Below are 13888 nucleotides of genomic sequence, written 5' to 3'. Positions count from 1 at the left end.
AGGTGTGGTGGTGCATGCCTGTAATCTCAACTACTTGGGAGGCTGATGCAGAAGAATTGCTTGAATCCGGGAGGCAGAGGTTGCAGTGAGCTGAGATTGCGCCATTGCACTCCAGCCTGGGCAACAAGAGCGAAACTCTGTCTCAAAAAAAAAAAAAATTAGCCGGGCGTGGTGGTGCGCACCTATAATCTCAGCTACTCCAGAGGCTGAGGCAGAAGAATTGCTTGAACCTGGGAGGCATAACCTGCAGTGAGCCAAGATTGTGCCGCTGCACTTCAGCCTAAGAGACAGAGCGAGACTCCAACTCAAAAACAAAACAAAACAAACACACAAACAACAACAAAAAAACCACCCTAACTGTATTATATATATAATATGTATATTTTTATATATAGTTTATATATATATTTATATATTTTTGTATGTATTTATATATATCTCCATACATACATGGAGAGAGAGACATTTATTATAGGAATTGGCTCACATGAATATGGAGGATAAGAAGTCCCACACTTTGCCATCAGTAAGCTAGAGAACCAGGTAAACTGGTAGTGTCATTCAGTCTGAGTCTGAAGGTCGGAGAAGCAGAGCACCCATGTACATAAGGGCCGGAGAAGACAGATATCTCAGCCTGAACAGCAAGACAGCAAATTTGCCCTTTTTCTGCTTTTTTGCTGTATTTAGGTCCCCAGTGGATTGGATGACCTGCCCACATTGAGAAGGGTATTCATCTGTACTTGGTCTACCAATTGAAATGCTAATCTCTTCTGGAAATGCCCCCAGAGACATACCCAGAAATAGTGTTTTGCCAGCTATCTGGGCATCCCTTAGCCCGATATTTTTAAAACAATTAACCTCTGTCATCAGAGGCAAGCTGAAACATAAAATTAGCCATCACAGTAAATAACTTGCTCAGGTTCACACACAGTCAAGTGACAGAAGGAAGATTCCAGCCTCAGCTGCCAGGAGTCAGAGTTCACACTTTCAACCACAGTGTCTATGGCCTCTGCATACCTGGTGAGAAAAAGGTCTAAAGAGGGCAATCTATATGCTGGAATTTGGGGGATGGTTTTTATTTTAAACAATTTCTAAAACATTCAAAGAGAAAAGTGGCTCCTGATCTGGAAGCTCTGGTGTTCTATGGGGCATAAACAATTCAGGGCATCAACATCAAACAAGACCATTGTGACCATGATGGATGAAGACAAAAACAAGACTCCTCCATAGCCATGTCTCAACACAGACAAAACATGAACATTGTCCAAGACAGACACAAAAATAACCAAAAACTTCCTATCCAGCCTAATGGTAACTGCTGCTTCTTTAGCCTTGATTTTTTCCTCCTACCTGATAGGTAAGAATTATTAGACCAGGCACGGTGGCTCATGCCTGTAATCCTAGCACTCTGGAAGGCCGAGGCGGGTGGACCAACTGAGGTCAGAAGTTTGAGACCAGCCTGTCCAACATGGTGAAACCCCATCTCTACTAAAAGTACAAAAATTAGCCGGGAGTGGTAGCAGGTGTCTGTAATCCCAGCTATTTGGGAGGCTGAGGCAGGAGAATCGCTTGAACCCAGGGGGCAGAGGTTGCAGTGAGCCGAGCTGCACCACTTCACTCCAGCCTGGGCGAAAGGGCGAGATGCCATCTCAAAAATAAGATCACAGAATTACATCTGCATCTAGAGCAAAACCCGACTCTCTTAAACCCTCCCCCAAATCACCTGACACAAGCTCAAATCCTAGAATAGATTTTTATTTTTTTATTATTACTATTATTATTAATTTTTTTTTTTTGACACAGGGTCTTACTCTATCAGCCAGGCTGAGTGCAGTGATGCAATCATGGCTCACTACAGCCTCAACCTCCTAGGCTCAGGCAATCCTCCCACCTCAGCCTCCCAAGGGAGACCACAGGTGTGTATGCCACCATGCCCAGCTAATTTTTGTATTTTCTGTAGAGACAGGGTTTTGCCATGTTGCCTAGGCTGGTCTCTAACTCCTGGGCTAAAGCAATTCACCAGTCCCAGCCTCCCAAAGTGATGGGATTATAGGCATTAGCTGCTGTCCCCAGCCAATTATAGATACTTTTTTTTTTTCCTGAGTCGGAGTCTTGCTCTGTCACCCAGGCTATAGTGCACAATCTCAGCTCACTGCAACCTCTGCCTCCCAGGTTCAAGCGATTCTCCTGCCTCAGCCTCCTGAGTAGCTGGGATTACAGGCGTATGCCACCACACCTGGCTAATTTTTGTATTTTTAGTAGAGATGGGATTTCACCATGTTGACCAGGCTGGTCTTGAACTCCTGACCTCATGATCCACCCACCTTGGCCTCCCAAAGTGCTGGGATTACAGGCATGAGCCACCACGCCTGGCCCAATTATAGATACTTTCTAACAGCCCATTCCAAAAGCTTCCCATTTTATGTGTTATTTGCTACTAGAAATAAACTCAAATTTGTTCAATTGCAGGTGGGTCCCTCATGATCTTTGGATGGAAGTCACTGATATCCTATTGAACATCCGAGTGTTTCAGTATCCAATCTGTTTCTCAGACTGCCTCTCCCAGTAAGAAGGAAATGTCATTGAAAGTGGTTCCAACCACAGCATAGCCTGACAATGCTGTGGGTGACGACAGAGGTTGTTTTAAAAATACTTAATTTTTAAAATAGTAAGCTTTCTTTATTAGGAAAACGTGTGATATAAAGGTACTGAACATGTCACATCTCATCTATGTCACATTATTTGATCCCACAGTCCTAGAATAGAAAGAAGCTGATAATCAGGATGAATTTTTGAAACAGTTTTTGAGTCTTGTGGAAAAAACTGAAGCTTTCTGAATAAGAAAATGAAACAAATTAAGAATTGCAGTCTCCACCAGTCACTGTGCTAGACACCGCGACTGCTCTACCACTGGATCTTCTCTACAACTCTTTGATGCTGTTACGATTCTCACCCTCACTTTTAAAGAGAACGCTCTCCCCTTTCTGCTGAGGAGCTCTGACAAACACAGTGCATCGTCAAGGCTATGCTGTGGTTGGGAACTCAGAAAGTGTCACTGGCATCATCTTTGCCTGCTTCATTTTTGTGTTTGTCAGATCTCAGCAGAAAGGGGAAAGCATTCTCTTTAAAAGTAAGAGTGAGGCCGGGCATGGTGACTCACGCCTGTGATCCCAGCACTTTGGGAGGCCAAGGCAAGCAGATCACTTGAGGTCAGGAGTTCGTGACCAGCCTGGCCAACCTGATGAAATCCCATCTCTACTAAAAATACAAAATTAGCCAAGTGTGGTGGCGGGTGTCTGTAGTCCCAGCTACTCAGGAGGCTGAAGCAGGAGAATGACTTGAACTTGGGAGATGGAGGCTGCAGTAAGCCTAGATTGCACGATTGCACTTCAGCCTGGGCAACAGAGTGAGACTGTCTCAAAAAAAAAAAAAAGTGAGGGTGAGAATCATAACAGCACCAAATAATTGTTAAGATCCAGTGGTAGAACAGTTGCCACATCTAGCACAGTGACTGGTAGAGAGACTGCAATTCTTAATTGGTCTTATTTTCTTGTTCAGAAAAGCTTCAATTTGTTCTGCAAGACTCAAAAACCATTTTAAAACTTCATCCTGATTATCAGCTTCTTTCTATTCTATGACTGTGGGATCAAATTACGCGACATAGACGAGACATGACGTGTTCGGTACCTTCATATCATACATTTTCCTAATAAAGAAAGCTTACTATTTTAAAAATTAAACATATTATTTAAATTAACTTCTGTTTCAAAGAATTTTAATCTTTTATATGTTTAGCAAAGGATTAGGCATTTCACAGAATAAAAATACACAAATGACCCATAAACGCATCATTGTAAATAAAAGGATTGCAAATAAACATATGATACAATTTTCCACCTATCCGAGTGCCAAAAGAATATTTAAATTTTCTACCTATCGAAGTGCCAAAAGAATGTCTAAAATGTAATTTTCCAGTACTGACATGAGGAAATAGGCCCTTGCTCATCACTATCGATACAAGTATAAACTGCCATAATTTTTTTGAAGGCAATTGGAGGTAGCTGCCAAAAATGTAAATGACTCTACCCTTTAACCTAGCAATTACACTTCTAGGTGTTGGTCTTACATTAATGATCACTCACTTGTGCAAAGACAGGCATGACATGGTTTGTCATGGCACTGCTTGAATTAGCAAAAACCTGCAACAACCCAAATCTATACCAGCAGAAACTGATTTTAAAAATATGGGTGCATGCCAGGGAATTTATCGGCAAACAATAGGAAAAAAGAAAAGAATATGAGTGCATGCATACTATGAAATACTAGCATGTCTTTAAAGAAAATAAGGTCTATTTTCAAATGAACAGAAACAGAAGGATGTCCATGTCCATGCGAGAAACCATTTCTGTGAAAATGTTTAAAATAATTTTGGTAGCCTTGGGGATACCTGAATAAAATCCTTTGGCCCAAAGGCCTGGAAATGGAATACAAAATAACAGCAGGCCAGGCACAGGGGCTCAAGCCTATAATCCCAGCACTTTGGGAGGCTGAGACGGGACGATTGCTTAATGCCAGGAGTTTGAGACCAGCCTGAGCAACAGAGATCCTGTCTTTACAAGAAAAATAGCCCTCACCCTTTGACTGCTCCATAAGTACTGATTGCTGTTGTGGATGATGACGATGGTGGTTATGATGATAATGTGATCTATGCCCAAAATAACTGGAAGAAGGATACTGTCCCTAAAAGATCTTATTCTAACAGTTTCTGCAACATATTAGCAGAGCTTATTTTGTCTTCTCATACTTCTGTCAGCTTTCCAAATTCTTTCAAATGCTTTTTGGGACATGAGTCCAGGGTCAGTGCTGGGTCGGGCCATTTAGATGTTGAAAGGGCAAGGTGATCAGTAAGTCACACCCCCATTCTCTCCCTGTCTGACCTGGCACGGGAGGCGTAATCTATGAGAGAATCTCCCTCATGCCATCACATTGGAATTGAAGTGCAGAGAGGAGCACCTTCCCCAGAAATCGCGTTGACAGATCGGTCAGTCACTTTGAGGTCAGCTCCCTCCTATCTCAGCGCAAACCTGGCAGCAAGAGGTTGAGAAAAAGCCTGATATTTCTGGTCACAAACACTTTCAAGGTAAATTGATGGATCTTAAAGTGTGGTCCTTGGATTTCCAGGGCCAATTGCTAAGAATACAGAATATCAAGTCCCCACTTCCTATCTTCCAAGTCAGAATTTGATGAGGGAGGCTGGAGTGAGGCACAGGAATCAGCAGTTTAAACAAGCTCTCAAGGGAATTATTTCATGCCCTAAAGTTTGGAAACAACTGAGGAAGACCTTGATGATATTTTGCCCATGGCCAAGTCTTTCAGAATCCCATTTTGTCTGATTCTGTCTTTGTGTGAAGCATGTTTGCAAGCAGCCAAGTGATCCTGTATCTATTCCACGGCCCTGGTTTAGAAAACAATTAGAAATAAATGAAGGTTGATTTTCGCTGGGCTCCTCCGTGTATATTCCAGCAATATTAGACCTAAGGCGACCCCAAACACAACAATAATAACATTTAGAAAAGAAATAAGAAAACTTCAAGACAAATTACATAGATACAAGCCATTTACCAATTACTTTATTATTAAATATTTATTAAATAACTCAAATATGTATATATGTATATATATGTTTATCTTCAGCTCTCAGATATTTCCTATTTGTATTCATTTGTAATATGTAGTATTTAGTGATAAAATTTTGTTTTTCCCTACTCTTCCCAGCAAAATCTTGAGGGTAACTGTGTCATTGGTTAAAACCATTTAACCACCTATGTGTAACAGCTTATTTTTTTTAATCATTTTCTTCTTTTCTCCCTTCTTTCCTTCCTTTCTTTTCTTTTTTTTTTTTTTTTTTCAGATGTAGTCTCAGTCTATCACCCAGGCTGGAGTGCAATGGCATGATCTCAGCTCACTGCAACCTCCACCTCCTGGGTTCAAGCAATTCTCCTACCTCAGTCTCCCCAGTAGCTGAGATTATAGGCACACACCATCATGCCCAGCTAATTTTTGTATTTTTGTAGAGACGGGGGTTTCGCCATGTTGGCCAGGTTAGTCTTGAACTCCTGACCTCAGGTGATCCCCCCGCCTCGGCCTCCCAAAGTGCTGGGATTATAGGCTTGAGCCCCTGCGCCAGGCCCCTTCTTTCCTTTCTTCCAATATTTATTGAGCACCTGCTACATACCCAGCATTGGGAATTTATTAGAGAACAAAGGACAGGTTTATCTATTCATATAATGTATGTGTAGGATATACAATTACATAAATATAACTTCATGAAGAATTAGAAATAATGCACAAAACCCTGATCCACAGCCATTCCTAATGATGACTCTATGCAGAAAACACAGACTTAGGTTTAAACTTAGTGTTCTTTGTTTGTTTGTTTTTGAGACAGAGTCCCACTCTGTCACCCAGGCTGGAGTGCAGTGGCACAATCTTAGCTCACTGCAACCTCCACTTTCCAGGTTCACGATTCTCCTGCCTCAGCCTCCCGAGTAGCTGGGATTACAGACACATGCCACCACGCCTGGCTAGTTTTTGTTTTTTATTTATTTTTATTTTTTTGAGACGGAGTCTCACTCTGTCGCCCAGGCTGGAGTGCAGTGGCGCAATGGGCTCACTGCACACTCTGCCTCCGGGTTCACGCCATTCTCCTGACTCAGCCTCCCGAGTAGCTGGGACTACAGGCGCCCGCCACCACGCCCAGCTAATTGTTTCATATTTTTAGTAGAGATGGGGTTTCACCATGATAGCCAGTATGGTCTCAAACTCCTGACCTCAAGTGATCCAACCACCTCAGCCTCCCAAAATGCTGGGATTATAGGCGTGAGCCACCGCGCCCAGCCTAAACTCAGTGTTTTATAATTTGTTAGTGTGATTCCCAGGCAGGTAACATAGATCCTCATCCCCTTTCAGAAAATGCAGATAAAAATGCCAACCTTGGGCCGGGTGCGGGGGCTCACATCTGTAGTCTCAGCACTTTGGGAGGCCGAGACGGGCGGATCATGAGGTCAGGAGACTGAGACCATCCTGGCTAACACGGTGAAACCCCGTCTCTACCAAAAATACAAAGATTAGCCGGGCGCGGTGGCAGGCGCCTGTAGTCCCAGCTGCAGGGGAGGCTGAGGCAGGAGAATGGCGTGAACCTGGGAGGCGGAGCTTGCAGTGAGTGGAGATCGCGCCACTGCACTCCAGCTTGGGTGACAGTGAGACTCCATCTCAAAAAAAAAAAAAAAAAAAAAAATGCCAACCTTGTAGAGTAGTTGAATGCATTAGAAATAGTACGTGCAAAGCACCTGGTACAGCTCAATAAATTGTAGCCATCCATATCCCTCACCTCAGCCAAAACCCAACTCTATATATATGTGTACACACACACACACACACACACATAGAGAGAGAGAGAGAGGATGTATGTATCCATGCTCAATATCTCTGCCCTTTGCCCAGGCACCATCATTTCTAGTGAGACGGACCCCTGCAAATGGGCTTCCAATTAGCTTTTCTACCTCTGCTCAATTTTCCACCCTGACAACAGGGTCATCTCTCTAAAGGCCAGTCCAGTGTATTCATGCCAGTCAGAACCCTAGATGTGCCCTAATGCCCTAAGGATAAAGTTGAACCTCTTCACTTAGTCCTCATGGTCCTTCTCATTCTGGTCCCTGCTCACCTCTCAGTCACGCCTCTTTACTCCCACTAACAGCATTACATTCAAGTCATACCCTCAGACATGCTAAACCATCTCTTGGCTCTAGGCCTTTAGACACTCTTCCTCCTCCTCTTCATCTGGCTAGCAAACTCCTCACCATCTTGTCACTTCTTCCAAGAAGCTCTCCTTGATGCCCACTAGAGCATGCTAGGTGCCTTTGTGGTACTCCCGGGGCACCTGGACTTCCTCTGTCAGTCATGGGCTTATCACATGCCTGGTGGCTGGCTGTTTATTAGTATACAGCCTCTGGGGTCAGTTCGCGGGAGTTCAACTTCCAGCCTTGACACTTAGCGACAAAGCCTTAAATAAGTTACTTAACTACACTGGGCCTCAGTTTTCTCAATTGTTGTAGACAATAACAGTACCTACCTCACAGGTTTGTGGTAAGAATTAAATGAGAACATGCATGTAAATTGATTAGCACCTATTAAGAATTCAACAAAAAATGCAATAAATTATGATATTTGCCTTAATCACTAAGGATAGGGGCTATGATTGCCTTCCCAATATCTATTCCATCCTTCCACCATTGCATTTGGGTAGAATAACCTTCCCCACCAGCTCCACAGATGGGATCTGATTAGTTCAAGAGTAAACTACAGCGTGCTGAGCCCTCCCCACAGAGTTGCTGATTCCATTTCTGATCCCAAGGATTTGCACTTCTAGCAAATTCCCAGGGGATGCTGATAACTGCTGGCCGGGAGGCCACACTTAGAGTAACACTGGTCTAAACCAATCAGGATATCTTATTTCCTTTGCCTTATGATTGAGTCAGGGATGGGCTTGGATCTGTGGATTCAATCACATGGATGTATGATTGCAGGAGAATGCCCCCTCCCACCTCCCCAGTGTAAAGCAACAGCTGCAGATACTGCTGGTAACCAACCTGAAACCATGAACAAAAAAGAAGTCAACCCTAGGCTGGAACTGACACACAGAAGAGAGAAGGCCCAAGATAATCACAAAGAAACCAAGTAGGAGCCTGGCTGAATGGTGCTGGAAGCCACAAATGCCTTGTGAATTACTGGGGATAATATGTTCCTTTTATTGTTTAAATCAGTTTTTGTTGAGTTTTCTGTTACTTGCAACCAAAATATTCCTGATACAATATTACCAGCTCTGTGAGGGTAAGAACTGCATTTGGCCCTTCAATATTCCATGCTAGATCTGAGTCTGGCACACAAAGTGGGTGCTCAATAAACATATTTTGGCCCGACATGGTGGCTCACACCCATAATCTCAGAGTTTTGGGAGGCCATATTGGGAGAATCATACGAGGCCAAGAGTTCAAGACCAGCCTGGGCAACATAGCGAGACTCCATCTCTACAAAAAATACAAAAATTATCCGGGTGTGTGGCACGTATTTGTAGTCCTAGCTACTCAGGAGGCAGAGGTAGGAGGATCACTTGAGCCCAGGAGTTCAAGGTTGCAGTGAGCTATGATCCCATTACTGCACTCCAGCCTGGGCAACAGATTGAGACCCTGTCAATCAATCGATCAATCAATCAATTTCAACCCACCCAGGGATATCCACTCTCTTACAGAGCAGCTGGTAACAGCCTTAGTCAGGGGGTGAGGGAGCAGTCTCAAAGCTGGTCCACTCCTTGCCTGGTCTCTGTCCTGCATCCCACTCTACCTCTCCTGTGTTAAAATGTGCCTGGCTTGTTTCAAGCCCTGAGTTGCTCCATCTTAGGCTACATTCTTCCAAATAGAAGTTCACTTCTAGTAATGAGTCTTGACCATCTGATTTCCATTGAAAGTTTCACTTTCCTCCAATAAGCTTTGCAAAGTGAGTCTGCCTTCTTTAATGATTAATGGATGAGATCATGTATTCTGTAATACTCTGTCCCTCACCTAGACTGGGCACACCATCTTGGGGCTCTCTATCAAATTTATTTCTTCTGCCATCATAACCAGCTGTCTGTGCATGGTGGTGATGCCCTGAGCAGTTAAACCTTCTAGAAGGGCATGTCCCTTGCATTCGTTTCCCCCAGGATTGGGAAGCCGTTGTTGCCAGAACAAATTACCACTAACTTAGTGGCTTAAAATAACAGAAAATGTATTCACTTACAATTCGAGAGGCTAGAAGACCAAAATCTATGTATCAGCAAAGGCATGCTCCCTCTGAAGGCTCTTGGGGAGCCTGCCTTGTCTCTTCCTTGCCCCTTTCAGCTTCTGGTGTCCTCAGATGTTCTTTGGCTTGTGGCAGCATGATTTCAGTCTCTGCCTACTTCAGTCTTCTCACAGCTGTCTTCTCTGTGAGTCTCTGTGTGTTCTTTTCCATCTTTCTCCTATTTTTTCAATACATTTTTTTTTTCCAAGACAGGGTCTTGCTTTGTTACCCAGGCTGGAGTACAGTGGCACGATCATGGCTCACTACAGCCTTCACCCCTTGGGCTCAAGCAATCTTCCCACCTCCTGAGTAGCTTGGGACTGCAGGCATGCACCCCATGCCTGACTAATTTTTTGTTGTTGTATTTTTTGTAGAGATGGGGTTTCACCATGTTGCCCAGGCTGGTCTCAAACTCCTGGGCTCAAGTAATCCTCCTGCCTTGGCCTCCCAAAGTGCTGGGATTACAGGCATGAGCCACCACAGCTGGCCCTTTTCCATCTCTTATAAGGACACTCACTGGATTTATATCCCACTCTAATCCGGTATGATATCATCTCAATTCTTACCTTAATTACATCTGCAAAGACCCTATTTCCGAATAAGCTCACGACCTGAGATTCCAACTGGATATGAATTTGGAGAGGACCCTATTTAACCACATCTCTTTAGGTCAGGGTCCTTACCAAAAACACATTCCTCACCTGCCGTGAGCAACACCATGAAACATTCACCACCTGGAGCCACTGCTGAAGCACCCGGATGACTCTGTTGCTGGTGCTTCCAGAATGCACCTAGTGAAGCCATGACATAAAAGAGTCATCTCTGGCTGGGCGCGGTGGCTCATGCCTGTAATCCCAGCACTTTGGGAAACTGAGGCAGGTGGATCACTTGAGGCCAGGAGTTCGAGACCAGCCCGGCCAACATGGTAAAACCCCATGTCTACTAAAAATACAAAAATTAGCCAGGCATGGTTGTGGGCACCTGTAATCCCAGTTACTCAGGAGGCTGAAGCAGGAGAATCGCTTGAACCCGGGAGGCGGAGCCTGTAGTGAGCTGAGATCACGCCATTGCACTCCAGCCTGGGCAACAGAGCGAGACTCCATCCCCAAAAAATAAACAAAGAGTCATCTCCAAGAGGCACTTGCAATGCATGAGAATGGGGCTGAGCCCAGGATGCTAGGGGAACCAGAGGAGGGACTCAAAACTCAGAATAAGTGTGTGGGAGGGTGTTGGGTTGGGGTGGCATGGTGCAGAATACAGTAGTCTGGCTGGAGTCGGAGGGGTCTTCCCTCTCATACCTCTCCTAGCAGACAAGCTACACTTTGCTGAATCACCTCCCTCATTGGAGGCTGCCTTGTATATTCATTTCAAGTGGATTCAACTGATAAACAAAGTTTGCTGGTCCACTAGGGGCCTACGGTAGTGTCTGTAACAGCCTAGATTCCAACACTTGGTTACCCAGAGGGGTGGATGTTACAGGAAGAAAGTGGATCTACCATCCAGACACTCACTCTCTTGACCCAGCTTGCTACTAACCTGGTATTACTCTAGGCAGTTAATTTAATCAGAGAACGAGAAAGAGGTGAAAGCAACAGGGCCTAGGGATATGAGGAGGAGTGGGGGGTTGGGGGGTGGAGCGATCATCAGTAGCCAAGATTTGTTTTCCCCATAAATTTCCAGAGGGCAGGGTGCCTTGTCATTTTCTTCTTCATGATTTCCTGAGGGTCCAACCACAATAGATCTTCCGAAAAAATTAACAGGAAAATAAAAATATTAAGACTTGACCAGGGGGCCGGGCGCGGTGGCTCATGCCTGTAATCCCAGCACTTTGGGAGGCTGAGGCGGGTGGGTCATCTGAGGTCAGGAGTTTAAGACCAGCCTGGCCAACATGGTGAAACCCTGTCTCTACTAAAAATACAAAAAAATTAGCCAGGCATGGTGGTGCATGCCTGTAATCCCAGCTACTCAGGAGGCTGAGGCAGGAGAATCTCTTGAACACAGGAAGTAGAAGTTGCTGAGATTGGCCGACTGCGGTGGCTCAAGCCTGTAATGCCAGCACTTTGGGAGGCCGAGACGGGCGGATCACGAGGTCAGGAGATCGAGATCATCCTGGCTAACACGGTGAAACCCCGTCTCTACTAAAAAATACAAAAAAACTAGCCGGGCGAGGTGGTGGGTGCCTGTAGTCCCAGCTACTCGGGAGGCTGAGGCAGGAGAACGGCGTGAACCCGGGAGGCGGAGCTTGCAGTGAGCTGAGATCCGGCCACTGCACTCCAGCCTGGGTGACAGAGCGAGACTCCGTCTCAAAAAAAAAAAAAAAAGAAGAAGAAGTTGCTGAGATTGTGAGTTGAGATTGTGCCACTGCACTCCAGCCTGGGCAACAGAGCGAAAAAAAAAAAAAAAAAAAAAGACTTGGCCAGGGGCACTGCCTCATACCTATAATTCCAGCACTTTGGGAGACTGAAGCGGGAGAATCACTTGAGCCCAGGAGTCTGAGGCTGCAGTGAGCTAGGATCACACCACCACTCAGGTCATGCTGAAAAAAAAAAATGAAGGCTCATGGTGAATCTTTCTTTCAATTCCCAGAATCAGGAATAACTGCCTCTTCAGAAAAAAAATAAAAATAAAAATAATAAAAAGGCTTGCTTTTAATTTCATGGACCACGTTTAACTTTTATTTTCTTCATATTTTCTTTACCACGACCTGAAGCCACCTTGCTTGTGTCTTCCTTTGCTTGTCCAGCCACAGGCACTAGGTTGCTGGCTGCTAAAGAGCAGGCAACCAGGGGTCCTGCCAGCCCTGCATCCCACCTGCAGGCCGTGCGCCATCTTCATCTTTCCCTACTCTTATTTTCTTCCGGGTGTGGGCTTGCTTCATCTTTTCCCATTCTTATTTTCACTCATTATTTTTTATCTGGTTGCATCATCTGCAGTTTTGCAAGCCACCTTGAATCCCTTTCTGGAAAAAGGCCAGGCATACACAAGTACATTATTAATCCATGCCTGTAATAGCTTAGATTTCAATGCTTGATTACCTAGAGGGGTGGATGTTACACAGGTGGATGTTACATCAGCATCCTCTTTCAGAGACAAACCAACTCCTTTATTCAACTTAGTCCTTTCTCAGTGTCTGTTACACACTGGTCACTGTACTAGGGTCAGAGTGTCAGACACTAAAGCAGACAAGAAAATAAATTCTGACAAAGTACAATTAGTGCAAGGGAGAAAATAAGCAGAGAAAATGGGGTGGGTGTCAGCATTTGTATAGGAAAGTGCAGGAAAGTCCTCTCTGAGGTGGTGACATTTCAGCAGGGACTGGAAGACAAGGAGAGGTGGGGGGAGTCATCCTGGTGAGCAGCACAGAAAAACTGTGCTGGGTTGGGTTTTAGGAATTACAGAGGCCCATGTGTATGAGGGGGAGGGGACAGGTATCAAGAGAAGACAGGGGTTGGGCATGGTGGCTCACGCCTGTAATTCCAGCATTTTGGGAGGCCAAGGCGGGCAGATCACTTGAGGTCAGGAGTTCGAGACCAGCCTGGCCAACATGGCGAAACACCATCTCTACTAAAAATATAAAAATTAGCTGGGTGTGGTGGTACATGACTATAATCCCAGCTACTCAGGAGGCTGAGGCAGGAGAATTGCTTGAACCCAGGAGGCAGAGGTTGCAGTGAGCTGAGATTGTGCCACTGCACTCCAGCTTGGGCAACAGAGTGAGACTCCATCTCAAAAAAAAAAAAAAAAAAAGAGAGAGAGAGAGAAGATAGGGAGGCCCACTAGGTGAGGAGCATATGTTTTGTTCTTAATGCCATGGGAAAGCCCCATTTGAACCTGGAAGTGACAGCTTCCAATCTGCTGTTGTCTGCTTTTTTTTTTTTTTTTTTTTTTAACAGAGTCTTACTCTGTCACACAGGCTGGAGTGCAGTAGTACCAACTCAGCTCAATGCAACTTCCATCTCCTGGGTTCAAGCAATTATCCTCCCTCAGCCTCCCAAGTAGCTGGGACCAATCT

The sequence above is a fragment of the Trachypithecus francoisi genome, unplaced genomic scaffold (assembly GCF_009764315.1).
Source record: "Trachypithecus francoisi isolate TF-2019V2 unplaced genomic scaffold, Tfra_2.0 Lachesis_group17, whole genome shotgun sequence".
NCBI lineage: Eukaryota > Metazoa > Chordata > Mammalia > Primates > Cercopithecidae > Trachypithecus > Trachypithecus francoisi.
This window is presented reverse-complemented; position numbering follows the sequence as displayed.